Source organism: Acomys minous (assembly GCF_964271855.1).
Source record: "Acomys minous genome assembly, chromosome: 1".
NCBI classification, from domain to species: domain Eukaryota; kingdom Metazoa; phylum Chordata; class Mammalia; order Rodentia; family Muridae; genus Acomys; species Acomys minous.
Window position 1 is genome coordinate 131760602 of NC_140483.1, and position 21366 is coordinate 131781967.

Genomic DNA, 21366 nt, shown 5'->3' on the forward strand with positions numbered 1-21366 from the left:
AAAGTTAGGAGGAGAAGTGCCTATTTTGATGAGTCCGTTGCTGATTATAACCAGTAACAACAGGAAACCAATATTGTTTGACAGTGATCTAGGGCTTCAGCAAGACATGCCTGCCTTCATTTGTTTGTAGACTAATAGAACAATTAGGTAGAGATAACAGACTTGCCATTAGAAGAACAAAGTAGGGCCTTCTCTTACATTTATTAGGAAAATATATTCCTGAACCAAACAAAGGTGCCCAATAGGCCACTGAATGTGTAGTGCTATATTCAGGAGAGTAGTTGGGCATTGAAAAAAAGGACCTTCTATATACAGGTGATGACTGAGAACGGTTCTAGTAAAATGCCTAGTGACATGAGGGCAGGACACAGTACAGTTTAGTAAAGAATGCCAGTATCCTAGAAAAGGGAAAATAGAAGTCTTTAAAGATATGATATATATTGATTTACATTCAGAATTTTAGACTCATCAAGATAGGAAAATGTCTTCTTCAAGGTTACCAAATACAAATAGCCAAAATACTGTGAAGGTAACATTAATGTAATTCCTGATTCTTTTGTGGTTCTTCTTTTTCTAGGTAGTTTATTTTGTGTGTGTGTGTGTGTGTGTGTGTGTGTGTGTGTGTGTGTGTGTGTGTAAAAATAAAAACATTTAAGAAAAAAAAGAGTGATGGATGGGAAGTCATGACCAAGACTAGAAAGTTAAGAAAATATAGTGTGTTAGAAGCCAAGGAAAGGAAATTAAAAGGAAAAGTCAATGTCTAATGACAACTGAGGAGTCAAAAGCAACAGTCTCTAATGGTGCTGAATGGATTGAAGCAAACACTGTATGCCTCTGTGGAAAAGCAGATTCCATGAGTTAAATAACTCAGAGCCTGTGATTAGCAATTATCTATGTTTCTGGTCTTTTCCTAGGACCTGCAGCTTGTAATGTAACATTTTTCCCTAAATATTATGTATTTTTAACAAAGATTTCACTCATTACTCAATCTAAAAATCCTTAGAGCAGAAACTCACACACTTAACAAATTTATGATGAATATTCACCAGAGATGATGCTGCACAGAGCTTTCTACTCTACATTCACATTACCTCTGAAGCAGATTACCATGCCATCCACTGCCATGCAAATCACTATGAGGAAACCGACCAGGGGAAGTAAAGTGTCGTGCTTCAAGGACCCACTCAGAGATTGCATTTTACAAACATCTGTCTATTAGGAAACATATGTGGTATATAACCAATCAATAAGTTACTAAGCTACCTGCCAATGCAATCACACAGGCTACATGTCTCTAGACTGCTCAACAATTTAGCATGAGACATTCCCAAATGTCTTGTTAGTCATTTATCTACACTAATTCTACCACAGTAATTTGATGGACCTGTCTAGTGAAAAATAGCAAGTGAATACTAATAATTTTAATAGGGCTTCACCAAAGCTAGTTGATGGTAGGTATCACCTTACTATCTTTGCACAAATTACTTTCCATATATAGTATACAGTAGAATATTTTTAGGTCAAATTGTAGGTTAGTGACCTATAATTGATAGTTGCATTTCTCATTTTGAAATTCCATGAAAAAGCTAAAAATTAAAATCTTCTATTATTTCTGTTGTTTACTAAGATAGTACCCATAAGTCTTATCCGTGTTCAGGAACTGAATCCACATAGATGAGAAAACATAAGTATACTGAGGTTATCTATTTACTCAAAAAACTATATTAGTCTTTAATTTTGTAAACTAACAAAATGCCACCTCATTTCCAAAATGATAAGGTCTCTCTGCTCTGTGTTTTATATTAGTTCCCTGGAGTTACACACCATCTTTGTAATTTAGTTTTATTGGGATTTATCCACAGTTCACTTAAAAATATAAAAATGATGATATTACTATGTACCTGAATTCATATTTCAGATATTTTTCATAGGTTGCTTCTGTTTAAGGATATGATTTCTTATTATCTGGAATAGCTTGAATATTCCTGGTGGACTTACTGGGAAGACTACATTATCTATTATTCAGTAGGCTTGCTTGAGTATCCCAAAACCACTGCTCTGGATAATTAATAAATAAATCTGCCAATGTAGTTGTTCATGTAGAACCAAAACAAAGTAAATATATTTATTTGCCAAACATTCCTGCAGATTATTTTAAAAATAAGCTATTATATTCTTCTTTTACAATATAAGCTTAACCTTAGAAGTCAGTTACCTTGTCTACCAACTAAAATACCTCTTTTCTATTAAAATCAAGAGGACACAGTGTAGCATTGTTAAAAAGTGGTTCATTTCTTGTTATGGCTATACAGCTTTGAAGAGCACAGAAATTATTTTAATTGGATAAATTAGGTGTTCTTTGTGTCCATATGGAGTGTAGAATTTAATGATTTGGTTGAATGGATGTCAGTGTTTCTGTTCAATCTTTCAATTAAACTAATGTTAATCTTACACTTTCTAAAGAAAGCTTAATAACACAAGATAACTGTGATGTCTCCAGGACTTGCAGTAAGGTCCCTGGATAGAGATGAGCCACATTGTTTTTATGAATAACTCTGCAGCAAGGAGAAAAACTGTGAAAATTAGAGCTATCAAGGTTTTCTCCCTTTCAAACATTTGGACCAACACTAAAAGATACATATCTGTCTTTTTCCTATTACTGTATGCAGTACCATTTATACCTCTCTGTAATGGCCATTTATAAAGTTTCTGGTTAACTTCTTGATCATGCTTTTTTTTCTGTGTTTTGTTGTTGTTGTTGTTGTTTCTACTAAATGTATAATGGTTTTTCTTTATTTATGTAAGTGATAATTTTTAATTATATGTCACAGTAGAGGATAGTTTGTGTAAGTTACTGTCTTTCAAAAATTATAAAATAATATGAAATTGAAATTATTTAAATCATTTTGTATTGACTATGATATTTTAAATTATGAAAGCAGCTCAGTAAAATGGAGACTCAAATAAAGTGACCCAGGGAGGCTGAGCAGTCTGACAACAGTCCATTATCTCTGTCAGCATTGTCTGTCAAAGGGGAATATCAACTAGGAAATAGGGACATTTTTCTTCTATTGTAGGAGATAAATATTGTTCCAGTGGTTTTTCCTCATGGTCCTAAGCTCCTGGAATAAAGACTCATAAGGCTCAAAATATATTTACAAAAACTTAGGCCATATAGCTCAGCTCTTCTCTGACTATATCATAACTTAAAATAGCCTATATTCTATACTTACTTCTGCCACATGACTGTTTACCTCTGCTCAGGTACCATGCATCTGTCCTCTTTCATGTCTTCCCAGTAAATGTCCCACACCTGGGACTATCCCAGAATCCTTGCTTCTTGCTTGATGACCCACCTCCTATTTCCTGGTGCATCTATAGGCCATTAGTGACAGATGTTGCATCCATACAATGCAAAAGATATTCTCTACAACATATTCTTCAAACGTGAAAAGCACTTAAAATATGAATTCCAACAACTTTAAACTGTAGTGTCTACCAAGCATGTCTAGAAATCAAATTCTTTCTATAAATAAAAACATTATAATTTTTGCTCATAGTGAAGCAAAGATCCACCCTTTCTAATTCATCTATGGAATTCTTCTGTTTTTTTATGTAAGCTAAGATTTTTTTGATAGAAAGAATCTCCCCAGCTATTAAAGAAGAGTGCTTATTTATATTATTCTTGGACAGCTATTCTAATATAATTTCAGCATTTTTCCATGCATTCTGTGTCCTTCCAGAAATCATCTGATGAATTATACATACTTTGATATGAGCATAAAACTCTAACTTCCCAATATCGTTTTGGGAAAAAAATGTGTTCAGTATATATGAAAATCATTTTCTTTGAATCTACATGTGTAATGGGCACATGAAGCATGAAGTCTGCCTTGCAACCATTTGTGCAGCTTATATGAAAAAACAGACAACTAAATTCTCCAATACAGTTAATAAATAAATACAGTAAATTGAATTACATAGTTCTGCTATTTAATGGAACTACCATTATTATAGTAATTGTTAAGTACTTCTACTGAAGCTCTATTCTCATACCAACACTATTATCATAAACAGATCATCCACATCTTAGAAAGTTTTAGTAAAATAATAGCAGTAGAGTCTTTTGATTCTTTTCTGTTTCAGTATTTTTCATTTTCCATCTCTCTCAATAAATTATTTACCCAAAATAAAACATTTACTATGCCTGGCATTGCCAGGCATACTGGATACTTATGTTATTTTTTTTTTAAACTATAGAGACAAGTCATGGAGAGGTCATTACAAAGAATTTGGGGACAATCTAAGACAATGGAAATCAGAGTTCAGAAAGAGTCAGAAGTTGACTGAAATGCAAATGAAAGTGCAGATAATCAAACATCTCAAAAAAGCCATAGATCCCTTCTAAAGCTTCAAAACAATGTTACCTGGAAAAGAGGACTGTCATTTCCCAGTCTCCCCTGATTAAATCTCTGTAGTCTTCTGTTGAAAACACAGCCCTCAAACACTTTTGCTGAACAAATGGCCTAGAAGACATCTTGTTATAGTGAGAATCATCTTGGGAGTAAAACTTGACTTGAGAAGAGACTTGGGTCAAGATATCTAGGTTTGGACTTCTGATCCTATCTCCACTTTTCCTTCAACATACGAGTTTTACGGTTTCTAAAAGCTGCGCAGTACTGAAAGGGAAAAATGTGGTTTGCATTGCCTTTCCCATTCAGTAGAGGTTGAGGAGATGGCACATATCATTAAAATCAATAAACTAGGCTTAACTCTACTGATCTAGTCAACTGTGTTTTTAATCCAGTTTCCTAATACTAAGGATGTTCCCTGTCACACCACTGTTCTCATAAGACTGCCTTCTTTTAGATGAATCCCAGACAAAAGACCACAATTGTTCCTTAAATTCTAGTAGGTCTTAAGGAAAAACCAAGGATAAGCATTCATGGGAAGTGTAGAAAATATTTTTTTTTGGGGGGGGGGAAATGTTACAGTGGCTCAAAACAGAATTTTCAAATGACAAGATGTGATGGAGATTGATTTACATCCAGAATTTTAGATGTACCAAGATAGGAAAGATGTTTTCTTCAAGGTGGTCAAATACAAATAGCCAAAAACACTAAGAATGTAACATTTATATAATTCCTGGTTGTGTCATGGTTCTTCTTACTATAGGTAGTTTATTGTATATACATGTAATAATATAAATGTATATGTAAGAAATAAAAAAAGTTTTTAAAAAAGTAAGTATCCATGATCAACTAAAGAGAAGGGAACTATTGTCCAGCTTAAAGGGGCCCTGGAAAAGGCCACAGAAACATTACATACATAAGAAAACTAAAAGGAGTTCTAGAATGCTAAAGAATAATTTACAATGCAGACAAATAAAACATAAGGACAGTGATGCTGACATGGATGGCAGTTGTTGAGTAGAAATTAGTTAAGGCTAAAAATGAGGCATCAGTTTGAATGCTGTACTAACTTCACTTGAATGACAAGATAATAAAAACTGATTATTACACCAAATATGCTTAATCCCACTCTGGCTATTTTAAGTCATCATTGCTTTAAACCTTTAAGATTAATATAAAGGCTAAGAAGAAGATGTGAATCCAGACATGAATGAGTCAATCATAGAGATTTTGGGAGAACAGCAGGCAGCACTGCCGTAGAGGTGGGAGTTCTAGAAAATTCTGGGTTTATTTAAATATTTCTGATTTACCAAAATTATAAACTCTACTTACTTGGAACAACATAAGCATAATATCAGGACAAATCACTACCATAATGACTAGAACGTACAGTACAAGTATGAAGAGATCTAATAACTCTATAGATACAGCAATTAAGAATATGTGACAATATCTAATTTTGTATGCCTTTCTCATTTCTCTGTGACTTAGAATACATGTGGAAAAACACTTGCAAACTTGTAATCAGTTTAAGCACATAAATGTCCAGACAAGGCATAGAAAATGAGTGCACAGGTTTAATTCTGTGTGTGATTTAATAAACCTGATTTTTAAAAACCCAGTTTAGTTTATTTGGAAAATGTCAAAATTACACAAAACTGTAGTCATAGCCATGTATATCAAAATAATTCTTCATTCATTCCTAATAAATGGTTATGGACAGATTAATATGTTAATTTATTTTATTATAATTTACTCCAAAAAGAGTTGTCTATTGCCATACATATGTATATAGATGTATATATAATATCTTTCTTAAAAATATTTTAATGTTTAAAACAAAAGATTAATATTAATGCACACTGTTTAAACCAATAAAGTGAATTTATTTGAGGGTTTAAAATAAAGCTATTTAATTTCCTGAATTTTAAAGTTGAAAACATTTAGAGACACAATGGTAAATCTTGGTTGCTAGCTAGACTAGATCTGAAGTCAGCTAAGAGGCTTTACTCTGAACTGATCTCTGAGGTATTTCCCAGAAGGACTAACTTAGGACAGAAGAAACTCCTGCAGAATGGACTGCACCTGCCTGTGGTGGCAAAAGATATAAAGAGATCTGAGGGAAGGAACTACTGCTTCTACCTGCGCAAACACACTTCTTGTTAGTAAGCACATATACTCTATATGATATTGAAATCTATCCTTTGACCCTCCCATAAGGACTAGAAACCAGCAGCTTTTCAACAGTCTTATGGGTATTTGGGGATGATTGGAGACTGCTGACATATCCAGCCTTGTAGACTGAAGAGCTACTAGGTTCTCAGCCTCTACAATGTGAAGACAATCACTTTTGGACTACCTGATCCATGTCATATAAGCCAATCTAATAAAATGCCTAATATATTACACATGCACACACATACATCAAATACTAGGTTATATGGTTATTAATATAGCAGCATATTCCATCAGACACTGCACCCACTCCAAACTCTAGATTGGAATAACACCAGCCTGACCACTATATCTCCATACTAAGGCAAGTATCTCTGTAAACCCAGCATTCATCCACAACACAGCAGGAAGTATACCTGTAGCCCCCAATCCAGCACAATTATATGGACAAAAACATGGTTCTAGGCCCTAAGCTGGCCCTTATGTGCCTACAATATATTAAATCCAAGATCAGACATATCCCATTGGATCAGAGGCTAAGTCTTTCTGAGTTGACGCCAGTATTCGACTAGTATCGTAGTTTGATTGAGCATGCCCCACACATACTCCTACGTTTTAATACTTGTTCCCCTGTTAGTGGAACTGCTTGGTATGACCTCACTGGAGGATCAGTGTCACTGGAATGGGCTTTGAGGTTTCAAAAGTCTATAGCATTCTTATATAACCTTCCCTCTGTTTTGTGGCTCTGCCTCAAGATTCAAGCTTTCATCTCCTTCCTTTTCCACTACAGTGTCTCTGCCTTCCTGCTTCTATGCTCTCCACCATAATAGTTACGGACTCATCCTCTGGAAAAGCTTAGTTCAAGAACACAGGCCTGATCCCACAGACGAAGCCTCCCTGCTGACAGCTAAGACGCTGAGTACTAAGTTCAGCATGTCTAGCAATTTTTCAAACCTATTGTTAAATTTATAGTGCATATTTCTGAAATAAGCATAACCTGCTTTGCACAATTATGAAAGATAAAGTCACATTAGAGATAAGAACATGTTGGTAAAAATTCAAAATCTGTAAGTTTCCACTATGTTACGACAAACTAACAATAGTGTTTGTACTCTGCCAGGGAAACAGATAAGCTAAGTGTAGATCTTTACCTCTCCCTCTGCTCCTCCAGATCCAGTCTCCGAGCTTCAGCCGCAGAACATCAACATCAGCCTCCCCACCCCAACCTGCACCCATCGCCAGGGCATCATACATTTGTCCCCATTCAAATTTCATTCTCTCCACCCACTGATTTTTCTAAACCCCCAAATCAGGAAGGCACTCCAAGGAAACCCACAGGCTTCTCGGACCAATCCCCAAGCCTCATCCCCAGAACTGTAGTAAAATCCCCACACTTTTCACTGTGGCCTTGCATCACTCTCCTCCATTCCAAAATGACAAACTTATAAAATCTTGGTGGAACACTCTGCTTTCCTCCCTCCTGTCAGCTTCTTTAAAAACTCCTGAGCTCATCCCCATTCCTAAGTGTCAGGTCCCAGTAGCCAAAAACAACTATCAGAAGAATTTCACAGCAAGCATCACATAGCCATATCACTGTCCTAACCACAGAGGACAGAAGCAGAAACATCCACACAACAAAGAAAGGCCAGATACCAGCACCTACAGTCACAACTGCACCAATCCCTGATGCCTAGACTTCAGTGTAAAAACACAACACAACCAAGAACACACAGGACAAGACGTCTCCATTAGAGCTCAGTAACCCTACCACAGCAGACCCTGTATATTATGGCATAGATAAAGCATTAGAAATCTATCTTAAAAGAGCCTTTATGAATATAATAGAGGACCTTTAAGGAGAAATTTAGAATCCATTAAAGAAATGTGTAAGAACACAAAGAGGGGGTGAAAATGAATAAAACAGTTTGAGATTGGAAAGTGGAAACAGAATCAATAAAGAGAACCCAAACAGAGGGAACTCTAGAAACAAAAATTTTAGGAACTAGAACAGGAACCACAGAGGTAAGCTTCACCTACAGAATACAAGAGCCAGAAGAGAGAACCTCAGGTATTGAAGATGCAAAAGAAGAAATGGATGCATTAGTCAAAGAAAATAGTAAATTTGAAATAAAACAGACAAAAATACATAGGAAGCCTGTGACATTATGAAATGACAAAATTAAGAATAATAGGAATAGAGGAAGGAGAGGAACCCAGGTTAAATGCACAGAAAATATTTTCAATAAAATCAAAGAATTTTATTTTTTTTTTCTAACCTAAAGAAGGAGATGCCTAGCAAGGTACAAAAAGCAACAAATAGACAGAACCAAAAAACAATGAAGTTCTACACATGATGATCAAAATATAAATGTATAGAACTAAGAAAAATATTAAAAGATGCACAGAAAAATAACCAGTAACAAATAACATATATAGGACTACATCTGACTTCCCATTGGAGACTCTAAAGGCAGGGACGGCATGAACAAACGTGCTACAGATTCTAAGAAACTATAGATGCCAGCCCAGCCCAGACTACTTTCAATCACTATAAATGGAGAAATAAGACATTCCAACATAAAATCAAACTAAAGCAATATGTATCTATACATTCAGCCCTACAGAAGGTAGTAGAAGGAAAATTCTAACCTAAGGAGGTTAACTACAGTCATAAAAAATGGAATAAATAATATCAGACCACTAAACACAAAAGGGAAGCACAAGCATAAAAACAACAACAACAATAATAATAATCATGGGATTCAACAATCACTGATCACTGATATGTCTTAGCATCACTGGTCTCAATTTCCCAATAAAAAGAGACAGACTTACAGAATAGACACAAAAAAACAGGATCCATCTTTCGGTTCCAACACTTCAACATCAAGGAAAAAACATCAAACAAAGAAAATGTTATCTCAGGGTAAAGGGTTGAAGAAAGATATTTGAAGCAAATGGACCTAAGAAGAAAGCTGGCATAGCCATTTTGATAACTGTAGACTGAAAACCAAAACTAATCAAAAGAGATAGAAACAGGACACCAAATCAAAGAAAAAACCACCAAGATGACATTTTAGTTCTTAACACCTATGACTAAAACACAAGGGCAAATATGTTTGTAAAAGAAATACTACTACACTTTAAATCAGATATTGACCTTCACACATTGATACTAGGAGACTTCAATAGCTCACAAGAACTAATACATAGATCAACCTGACAAAAAATACAAAGAAAAATGCTGGAGCTAACATTATACACCAAACGAATCTAACAGATATTACAGAAAGGTTCACCTATCCACATAAGAATATACCTTCTTCTCAGCATCTCAGGGAATTTTCCACAAAATTGACCACACACTTAGACACATTGCAAGTCTCAACATATGCAAGTAAATCCTGTATTCTACCAGACCACCATTAAAACTGGATAGCAACAACAATAGAAACACATAAAGCTTTAACAGTCGTGGAAATCGAACTGCTCTCTGATTAATGGTAAATGAGTCAAGACAAGACGCTCAAACTAAGGCACCAGCCAAGGACAATACAGGCGGTAAACCTTAAGCCCCTACCTAGATCTAGCCAATGGACAGAACACTCCCAATAGTAGAGTGGAGAGTGGGATATGACTTTCTCACATACTCTGGTGCCTCACCTTTGACCATGTCCCCTGGACGGGGAGACCTGGTGGCAATCAGAGGAAGGACAGCAAGTTACCAAGAAGAGACTTGATACCCTATGAGCATATAGAGGGGGAGGTAATCCCCCTCAGGAACAGTCATAGGGGAGGGGAATAAGGGGAAATTGGGAGGGAGGGAAGAATGGGAGGATTCAAGGGATGGGATAACCATTGAGATGTAACAAGAATAAATTAATAAAGGAGGAAAAAAAAAGAAAAAGAAAAAACTGAAATTTCTAGAATCGAATGAAAATGAATACACAATAAATCCAAACTTATGGGACACAGGAAAAGCTGTTCGAAATAAGTTCATAGCACCAAGTGTGTATGTTTTTAAAAGGGGGGGGCGTTCTCATACTATCACTTTAAAGAATACAGAAAGCTCTAGGACAAAACGAATAAATCACACCCAAAAACACTAGATAGCAAAAAAAAAAAATAATCAAACTTGGGGAAGAAATCAATTTTAAGAAACATCAACAATAAACAAAACAAAGAATCAATGAAACAAAAGTTGGTTCTTTGATAAAATCAATAATATTGACAAAATCCTACTCGAATCATCTAACGTTAGAAAGATAATATTATAATTTTAAAAATTAGAAATCTTGCAAGTAGGCAGAGGCAGATGGAGCTTTGTGAGTTTGAGGCTAGCCTGGTCTACAGAGTGAGTTCCAGAACAGCCAAAGGCTACACAGAGAAGCCTTGTCTTGAAAAAAAAAAAAACAATAAAAAATTAAAATTTAGAAATGAAAGGAGGAAATTAAATCATAGATGGAGAAAATTCAGAGAATTATAAGGAAATACTTAGACAACCTGTACTCCATCAGATTGAAAAATCTAAAAGAAGTGAATATTTTTTCCATAGATACTACTTGCCAAGGTGAAAACAAGATCAGTTAACTAATATAAATAGGCCACTATCTCCTAGTGAAATAGAAGCAGCCTTTAAAAGTCTCCCAATTGGAGAAAAGAAAAAAAAAAGACCCTCAGGGCAAGGCCAGATAGTTTTTGCACAGAATTCTAGGAGACTTATAAAGGAATTAACAGCAATACTCCTCAGAAACAAGAGGAACATTGCCCAATTCATTTTATGAGGCCACAGTTACCCTGATACCCAAACAACATAAAAACTCAAGAGAGAAAACTACACATCAATGAACATAGATGCAAAAATTCCCAATAAGTTACTTACTAATCCAGGAACACTAAATCCAGGAACAAATCAAACAGAACATCCACCGTCATCCAGTAGGCTTCGTCCCAGAGATATAAGGGTGGTTCAACATATGTGATTCATTAAGTGTAATCCTCCAAATAAATAAACTGAAAGACAAAAACCACATGATTATCTCTTTAGATACACAAAGGTCTTTTGACAAAATTTAACATCCTTTCATCATAAAAGTCCTTGGAGAGATTAAGGATACAAAGGACACACCTCAACATAATAGCAAGTCAATAGACAACATTGACTTAAATGGACAGAAACTCAAAGCAATCCCACTAAAATCAGGAACAATGATATATATTCAATACACTATTTGGAGTCTTACTAGAGCAATAAGAAAACTGAAGGCTATCAAGAAGATATCATTTGGAAAAGAAGAAGTAAATGTATCTTTATTTGTAGATGATGTGATAGTATATACAAGTAACCAAAAAAATTATACCGGGAAACTCCTACATATGATAAAATATTTTCATCAAAGTGGCCGGAATACAAAACTAACTAAAAAAAAAAAAGTAGCTTTCCTTTATTTAAAAAAATGAGCTGATAAAGAAATCATGGAATCAACATTACTTATGATAGCCTTAAATAATATAGACTATCTTGAGGTAACTTTAACCAAGCAAGTAAAAGGATGGTATGAGAAAATCTTCAAGTCGCTGAAGACTGAAATTGAAGAAGACCTCAGTAGATGGAAGGATCTCATGTGCTCATTGTTCGGTAGGATTAACGAAGAAAAAAATGGCCATGCTATTATTAGCAACCTATAGATCCAATGAAATCTCTGTCAAAATTCACCACAATTCTTCTCAGATGGACAATTTTCAGGTTCATATGTAAACAAACACACATAGACACACAGACACAGACACACACACACACACATACACACACACACACACACACTCAGAGCAGAATAGCTAAAACAATCCAGAATGATAGAATTGTTGGAGTTATCACTATTTCCAACTTCAGGTTTTACTACAAAGCTACAATAAAGCCAGCATGGTTTCTGCATAAAAACAGACGTATTACTCAATGGAACTGAATTGAAGACCCAGACATAAATGCACATACATATAGACACCTGAGTTTTGACAAAGACGCCAGTAACACACAGTATTAAAAAAGACATCATCTTTAATAAATGGTACTGCCCATCAAAGAAAGGGGAGCTGTGTCATATAGGTATTATAATTGTGAAAGTGAAATTTTTATTTCCTCCCTAGTTTGAGCCTTAATATTATTAGTTTAACTGATCTATTTTGTTGAAAGGAACAGATGCATTTTTGCATGAGCTTTTTCTTTGTCTCAGCCACAATGTTAACATGCATCACATCCCTTACTCTTAGTTTCTATAGATATAAATTTAAGATAACTAGTCACCTTCTAAAGGCCCCTTGCTTTGGACACACAAACTTTCCTCTCAGCTTGGTGAGACTAAACTAAGGCCGGCATTCCCTGCTTGTGTACCAGCTCCCTCTCACCATCTCAAGAGCATCATTCCAGCCACACTTGTTTCTCTTGTACTATCAGATGTCACTCTTTTACTTAAGCCCATCATCACTGAAATGTGCTGTTGTTTCCCTAACCACCATGTGAGACCATCGGGATTACTGAGGACCACTTAACCTGTCCCCTGCTTTCTACCATGTTCTACTAATATTTCCACTCAGCAAAGTTGTCAAAACAATCTCTGATATCACATCAGAACAAATAGATGTTAGGGATAATTAACTCAATTTTCTCTTACTTCAGAGGCTCTTCTTTCCAAAGTCTGCTTATTCTACCCTACTCACCTCAAACTCTTAATGTTGGTGTGCTCCAGAGATCAATTTTGTTTCTCTTCTGATCTCCCTGCACTATCTTAATTAGTAATCGCTCTTAAGTTTGCCTCTCTATTATAACAGATAATTCTTTATCTATCTTATTCTTCTAAATGGTTATTAAGTAAATACAACAAATTCATTACTTCTAAAGCTAAAAATAACCAATGACACTTTGATTATTCTAAATGTTCACGCCAAAAACTTGAACATTTGCATCCTCTCTTTTCTTTATTTTTCAAATTTCTAAAACAGAAGCATTAATACCATGATGCTTTGAGAGCACTAGCATGTGTGCACGCGCGCGCGCACACACACACACACACACACACACACACACACACATACACACCCTCTCATCACCAGACATACCACAACAGGAACTTCAGAAACAACTAAGAAATCTCAATTTAGTGTGTTTTCCAGCTGATTCCCCATTCCAGATTGCTGCATTGAGTACCCTGTTGAAAAGAATACAGCCTTTTTGGACACATACACACGAATAAAAAAAGAATCCTAGAATAAATACTAATTTTCAATTAAAAGTCTACAATCTTTGTAGTTCATTAAGGTGATGATAGCTAATAGTGTTCATCCTTGCAGAAGTCTCCCGGAGGGTGGAAGGTATGTGCGCCACTGCGAAAGCATGAGGTGGGTAACGTCCAGTGTCCACACACTGCTATGTGTGGATTTACAGACTGTGACAACATGCACAAGACCTACACGAGACAAAAACCTACACACTGAGAAGGGGAAGTGGACGTAAAGTCCCGTCCCTTAACCAAAAAGCTATTTGCAATTCATAGCTGCTGCGAAAGGGAAAATCAATTTTCCTAACTAGGAATATCAGTAACATTCCAGGGCAGACCCCATGCCCAGGAGTAGTTAGACAAAAACAAAACAACAATCACAAAATAAAAATTGTAACAGACTCTATATTTTTTCATTTGTGTGTGTGTGTGAGTGTGAGTGTGTGTCTGTGTGTGTGTGTGTGTGTGTGTGTGTGTGTGTGTGTGTGTGTGTGCTTTTTGTTTTGCTTTGGGGTTTATTTTTTTGGTTTATGTTTTTGGTTTGGTTTGGTTTTGTCTTACTGTTTTTTTAGTTTGCTTTCTTTGCTTTTTGTTTTGACCTTTGGGTTTGTTTGAATTATTTTTTTGAGAGAGAGAGAAAAAATGAACATGAAATGGGTACATAGACAGGTAATAAAGAGCTGGCAGAAGATGGCATGGAAAAGAGGACACGATCAAAATATATATAAATGTTTTTAATAAAAATTAAAAGTAAATTGCTAAAAAAAAAAGAGAGACTTCTACCTCATTATCTACATATTTTTGAGAAAAGCAGTTTTCATCTCTGAGCTGCATCGTTTATGACATAAAGGCAATGAATCAGCTTATAGAGTTATTGGAAGGATGGAAGACGGTGATAAATTAATATCTACAACAATACATAGATACAGTACATAAATGAATGGCAATGCTCCAGTGCCTCCAGAGCAAAGAATTTCTCTCTCTCTCTCTCTCTGTAGCAAAGATGTCATTTCTACATGTTGTAGTGCATATAAAAGCTAATGGATTGGAAGACAAAATCCTGGGGTACGTCCATAGAATTTGGAAACAGAAATATTTAGTTCATGTTTCTCTTGTCCTTTCTTCAGCAATTCCTGAATTTTTTAATACCCATATGCCATCTTGTTTTTTTTTTTTCCACATATTTGTATTCTTTTTCCCCACCTCTTTCTCTGCCCTTTAATATGACACCTTGGCACTTTCAGGACGATTCCATCCTCCTGCACTCACTGACCCACTGGCATAGAATATATTTATAGTCATGTACTTGTTTATTCAATTAAACCCATGGCCATTTCCTGTTCTTAGTCTTTGTATCTCATCTATAAAGTTCTATGAATCTTCTTTGTCTAAGGTCTCAGGGAGGATCCTTTAGTAGCAAAGGACTGCTTCCTTTACTTCTTCGTTTGCATAATAGTTGTTGGGAACCATGTAAATACAGGGATTTGAGGAATGATATCTAACAGGTGGTATCAAATAAATTTCCAGTAAGTCCAAATTATAAGGCTATGTAGTCCTAACAATAATATTTATTCATATTTTCTAAATTTGCAAAATTTTGCTTTCATAGAGTATATTTCTTGGTGCTTTATAATGTGAATAAAACATATATTTAAAATATCTACTTAAAAGAAAAAAGACATAAAAATCAAAGTGAGAGGCTAAATTGGACCATTAAAAATAATCAATATTCTCTCACGAGATACTTCACTCTCTCTTGATTTTTCAACCTCTAGGTGTGTGTGTGTGTGTGTGTGTGTATAGGGTGTTTGTGTGTATAGGGTGTGTGTGTATGTGTAGGATATATGTGTATAGTGCATATGTGTGTGTAGGGTGTGTGTGTATGTGTAGGGTGTATGTGTTTAGCGCATATGTGTTTGTGTATGTGTAGGGTATATGTGTGTAGGGTGTGTGTGCATGCGTTATAGGGTGTAGGTGTGTAGAGTGGGGGGTAAATATGTTTAGGGTGTATGTGTGTCTGTAGGGTGCATGTGTGGGGGGGGGATGTGGGGGGTGTAGGGTGTGTGTGTGTGTGTCTGTGTGTCTGTGTGTGTGTGTCTGTGTGTGTGTGTGTCTGTGTGTGTTAGATGTGAATTTGTAGGGGAGTGGTTTGACGATGTGGGTGGGGTGATGATAATATCCCTGTAATGCAACAACCTAGAAAAATGCCATGCCATTACCAAATTAGTAATTTTTTAAATCATCCATCATATTATTATCACTTGCCTTCATTTAAATACACAAGGGGAGACAAACTGTTTTCTTCAGAGCCTACCCCCATTTAGTGTAGAATACGAGTTTGGTCAGTGGCTTGTTCTGAAGGAAATGGAAAAATGATTCATAATGAGCAGAGCTGGGGCAAAATGTCAGGGGATGCTGCTGCTCACAGTGTGGACTTCCCAAGCCGGCTGCTCTGCCTTCCAGGGAATTTGAGGTTTAGGGGATGTTAAGGAAGAGATTCTGTAGTACAGAATGTCTTTGTGCCGTGTAACCGCCATGTTTTGTCTGTAAGACAATAGTTACTTCAGGGCCTGCTCTCCACCCGTCTGACAGTGATGAGGGAAACAGGAGAAGTGAGGTTAGTATATTAAACACAACAAAACAAAAACAAAAGCAGTTTCCTTTAGGGAATGTGTGGTCTACTGATGAACAGTACTATTACTCTGACTTCTGGGAATCAAGATACCAACTACACAGAAAAGGGTACCTTTAATTATTTGCTAAGTATTGCCAAAGTCACATCAAAAGTCCCTTCTTAGGGACATCTGCAATGAATTCCACCCTGCGCAGAAAAATTAGTCACTGTGTGTATTTCTGTGTGTATTTCTTGGTTAATAATTTTTTAGCCTTACTTAAACGCAACAAGACACAAGAATGACCTACAGCTGTAAGAATGTAAAAGACCCAGGAATCACTCGGGTTCTCATATGACGAGATTTATCAATCCTTATACATGCTCAAAAGGCTGTGAGAACAAAAGCTGTCAAACACACTTATGGCACGGGGGTCCCCACAGCACCAGAAGAATTTACACAGGGAAGTCACCAAATACGCAGCTCTGTTCCCTCACTCACATCAGCCAAAGGGAATTATCAAAAACCGTTTCCTCCTGCATAGAACAGCAGACCTAGGCAGAAACACAGAGGGCTGTTTCAGTTCCTGGGCTGACATTTCAGCTCTGCTCCCCCCACTCTCTTCCCTGCTCAGTCCCAGGGGCAGGGGTGGCATTGACAGAAGGCCTGTGTCAGTTTCCATCTGACTGTCACTCTGGCTTCTGCCTCTATTATCAGCAGTGCACTGGGGCAGCCACTGCTAAAGGCTGCTGATCTCTATCTGCACTGTGCTGGCCTTGCCATGAACCTGACCGCGCCAAAGCAGCAGCAGCAGGCCAGAGCAAGCCACCGCACAGGGGGAGGGAGGGGGCGGGCAGCTGGGAGGGGCGGAAACCCAGAAGAAAAAAACCGCCAGAAACAGAACCTAAAAGGTTAGGGAGGAGCAGGGTGGGCCGGAGGGCTGCGGGGGCTGTAGTGAAATGGAACAGACCGAGGTGGAGTGGGGGGCACTGATACAGTTTGGACCCTTTTCTTATTTTTTCCTATCCATTCTCCAGCGTTCAGTCTTTTGTGTCAGCTTTCAGAAATGCTCTGTTTGACTGGCAGCCTGTCACAGATCAGTTACCACCTAAAGCCGCTTGGCAGAGAGAGGTGACGGCCCAGGAAGGGATCTAAGTGGGTTTATCTGTGCTTCTTTACGCCTCGTGAGCTCCTTGACACAAAAGGAAAGGGTATTAAAGATCTAAAGCGAGCCCAAAAGCGTGAAAGCTCCTTATAGGCTGCAGGATGTGGATGTGACTAAATTTTTAAATATTTTGAGTTGATGCTATTCATTTTGCCAATAGAGTAGAAAGAATTTTTGTTACAGAAATGAGTGTATGTTCCACTTGAGTGAGATTTGGAAAAGGAGGAAGTCCCTAAAATATGTGCTTAGAATATTACAACCGCCCTGTATTTACAATACTGCATCTCTTTTGAATATAAATAAAATTGGACATTCTTAAATAAAAAATTTACGTTTGCATGACTCAAGTGCATTTAACATTACATATTTCTTGGGTTTTTTTTTTCATCTTAAACGTTATAATTTAATATTTGGCATTTATTTTTCCCACATAAATGGCAAGATGGAGGCGATCCAGAATTCATTCATTCTCTGCCATATCATCTCTCTTGTTCCTTTATGCATGGATTAATACTAAAGTAGCATTCTGTTACCATGCCAATGGAGTCTCTCAACATATTCTTGTAATGATAATAGACCTACTGGAGACACAGAGTATGCCATCCCCTTTGTCACCTGATGATAATATTCCCTTCCGTTCTCTTATTTTTTAGGTTAAACCCCCTAATTTTTCATAGGATATTATTTGCATCATATGGTAATAGATTACCAATGATAACCAAATTTTTTGTACCAAGGACCAGAAAATTTAACTTAGAAAGTAACTGAACCTAACCTACTCTGACACCACACACACGCCCACGGCAGCCATCTTCTCGGCAGAATCTATTAACTGCATCAGGAGGACCCCCAGTCCTGGGGTGTGTGAAAAGAGCTCTGGGTGGCCTTTTGTGTTTTAGGGAAAGTAATGAGGAAATAGGTACATTACACAATTTTTGCAGATATTTAACACTCATGGTTTGGAATGCATTGGTTTTACATATAAATGTCCACTTTTCGGTACTGCCATTTTCCATTTATCACCCTGGTTTCCTCCCCTGGTATCTGAGTCCCTTTTAGGTTATAAAAATATTACAAAGGTTCCCTCAGAGAAGTGCTTTTGCTTGGCTGGGATTTTTTTTTTTTTTGAGCATTATCTATTTATAAATTTGTATACGGGAGAATACTTCTATCATACTCCTGGGAAAGAAAGAATATTGTGATAAAATAACTAAAATAACATTTGAAGACTCTAATGAACAAAGAATTCAAGTTATGACACACAACAGATGGGTTTTTAAGTTCACAGAGGCCAAGTCTTCTACTTAATAACTACAGAGCCTTAGATAATTTCACCTTGAATTAATTATTACAAAGATGTCTCTTTATTCTGTAGCTTGGGGGGGAACTTCCCCCATAGTGGTAATTATGATAAAAATTAGATTGTGTATACAAAGTTTTAGGGGCATTTTTTAACTTGTAGCAAGCATCCCAAAAATGTTATTTCCACTTATTTCTCCAAAAATAAAAACGTAAGCCATGAAAAAGTTAAGCAGGTATTAAGGTGAGCCGGCAGCATGGCAATGACAACAGGGCGGGTTCTCGGCAGACGGATACCTGTAAGGGTCTAGATGTCCTGTTCTGTTGTAAAATGAATTTAGGGAGAGAATTTGCTCTCAATATAAGGTAATTTCAGCTAGATTCAGTCATCTTGAATATTAACACAAATAATCTTTAATTTTATTCTCAATTTGAAAAAAGTCAAAAATATCATTTCTGCTAATCTAATAATGATGGAATAGTAGATCATCAGAACAGATACAATACTGTGCACAGGATCACAGGTATCTTCTTACTTTTATTTTTCTTTCTTTCTTTTTTTTTTTTAAGACATCTGCTTTGTTAAAATTTGTCCAGGATTCAACTTAGGAAACCTAGTTAACATTGTGGGAAAATGTTCCCCTCTGGTTTCTACATTATTAGTTATTGTTCTACATTCCCGAGAAGTAAAAGGCCTCTGCTTCCCTTCAAAGTGAAAAGGAAACAGGAAGAAATCACGTCTAGTATATGCAGATGTGTTTGCCGTGACATATTCGGAGTCACCTCCCTCTAATGGCTTATTATCTCAGCCTCTGAAGCTGTTAAGACTGAGGTATTAATTTTACTTTCTATTCCAAAGTATGCTCTCGCAAGGCACTCCCATCTCAAGGTCCAAAATGATATCACACACTATAAGAAGCTGGAGGTGCTAAGCATGTTAGGGGAAAGTTAAATGTAGCAGCAAAGGCCTGATGGTCCATGTCCTTACTACATGGCTCGTGTGTTCTATTACTGACAATAGATTATATAAAAATGGAAGGTCAGAAGAACTCTGGTTCTAGTCTCAATGGTAATTTTTCAAATTCATGACCAGGGAAGGAGGAGGTGCCCCCTAAGAACAGTAAAGCTTCTTCGTTCCCCATATGTGCCCATTAACCTCACAAAAAGAAAACTCCTTCTAGACACAGCCTCAACCCCTGCTGGTCATCTCACAAATGTGCCACTGGCCATGCACAAAAGAACGTGGATGGCTCTTGTCACGTTTTCTAAAAATCATGGTGGGAATAGTGATAATGTCTACTCACTGAACAATGCTAACAGCCAAGCAAAGGCTTTACAGATTCTCTTTCTTTGTCCCCGTCTGTTTCTTTTTGGTTTGTTTTATCTCAAACTAATTTGCATTTGTGAAATAGAATTGTCTGAAGGAGAAAAATGTGAGTTTTCTTTGATTCGTGATTGGAAGAGCAAACAAAAACCACTTGCGGTGGCTAAAAACACAAGGCATTAGATTGCTTCCTCAAGTTGAAAACATAATTTGAAACTACTAAATATCTCTATTTCCACATATGGAAACATCTATTGCTGTGCTTGATGTTCAAGTCTAGAGAAATCTATACACGTAAACGGTTTATACACATACGTATATAATCAGATACAGACTGATCTATAGGTAATTGCAATGGCATATAGAATAAACAGATCTCTCTATTCAACACGTTAAGTATGTACATTTCAGTTAAAGTATTCTCTCTTACATTTTTTGTAGAAACTAAAACTGAGCTAGTAAGAGACACACACACACAAAAAAAAAGTCAGAGTAGCCGAAGGACAAAAGCCATCAGAATGTGCTGTGAGTGCCCTGGTAAGAAAGGCTCTTTGGGTCACAACCATTTTTCTAGCCCAAGTTAACGAAACTAGCCGTCATCTTTTTAGCTCAGAACATGGCCATTAATTTATGATTTTATAGCTGGCAGAAAAAACAAACAAACAAACATGGTTACAAATTTACATGTTCTGGACATCAAATAAACTAATTAAATCAATCTACTAGGTAATTGCATTTTACTGTTCTCTGGTTTAAAGGCCCTAGAGATAATGAAACTGCATGCAATAGTAAGATGTGGACCATGAGCTGTGATGGTTATCAGTGGTCTTACACTCTTCCTGGAGGGTCTGAGGTTAAAGGAAAGTAAATGCCCAGCCTGTCCCTCAGCAGGCACCTTTCCCTCTGGGTTTCTTACTCTGCCAGCTCTTTCAGAATTTAGACAAAAATAATTTCAAATACTTTGAGGACTGTATGGCTGTCATCTTGTTTTCTGTAAAGTCTCAGCCACCGTAGTTTGGAGAAATGCTTTCTTACAATTTATAGCAAAATGAAAAAGCTGAAAGCACATTTGGAGCACTTTTCATAGCATTCGGCATCTGGATCA

General features: G+C 36.6%; 1 long non-coding RNA gene across 1 annotated transcript in view; it reads right to left on the reverse strand.

Annotated features, from left to right (window-relative positions):
- LOC311603752 overlaps positions 1-21366 on the reverse strand; it is a 688670-nt gene that overhangs the window by 367066 nt on the left and 300238 nt on the right. The window contains exon 3 of the long non-coding RNA XR_014781233.1: positions 11470-11600. This is a non-coding gene — a long non-coding RNA (uncharacterized lncRNA). The remainder of the gene's footprint in view (positions 1-11469; positions 11601-21366) is intronic.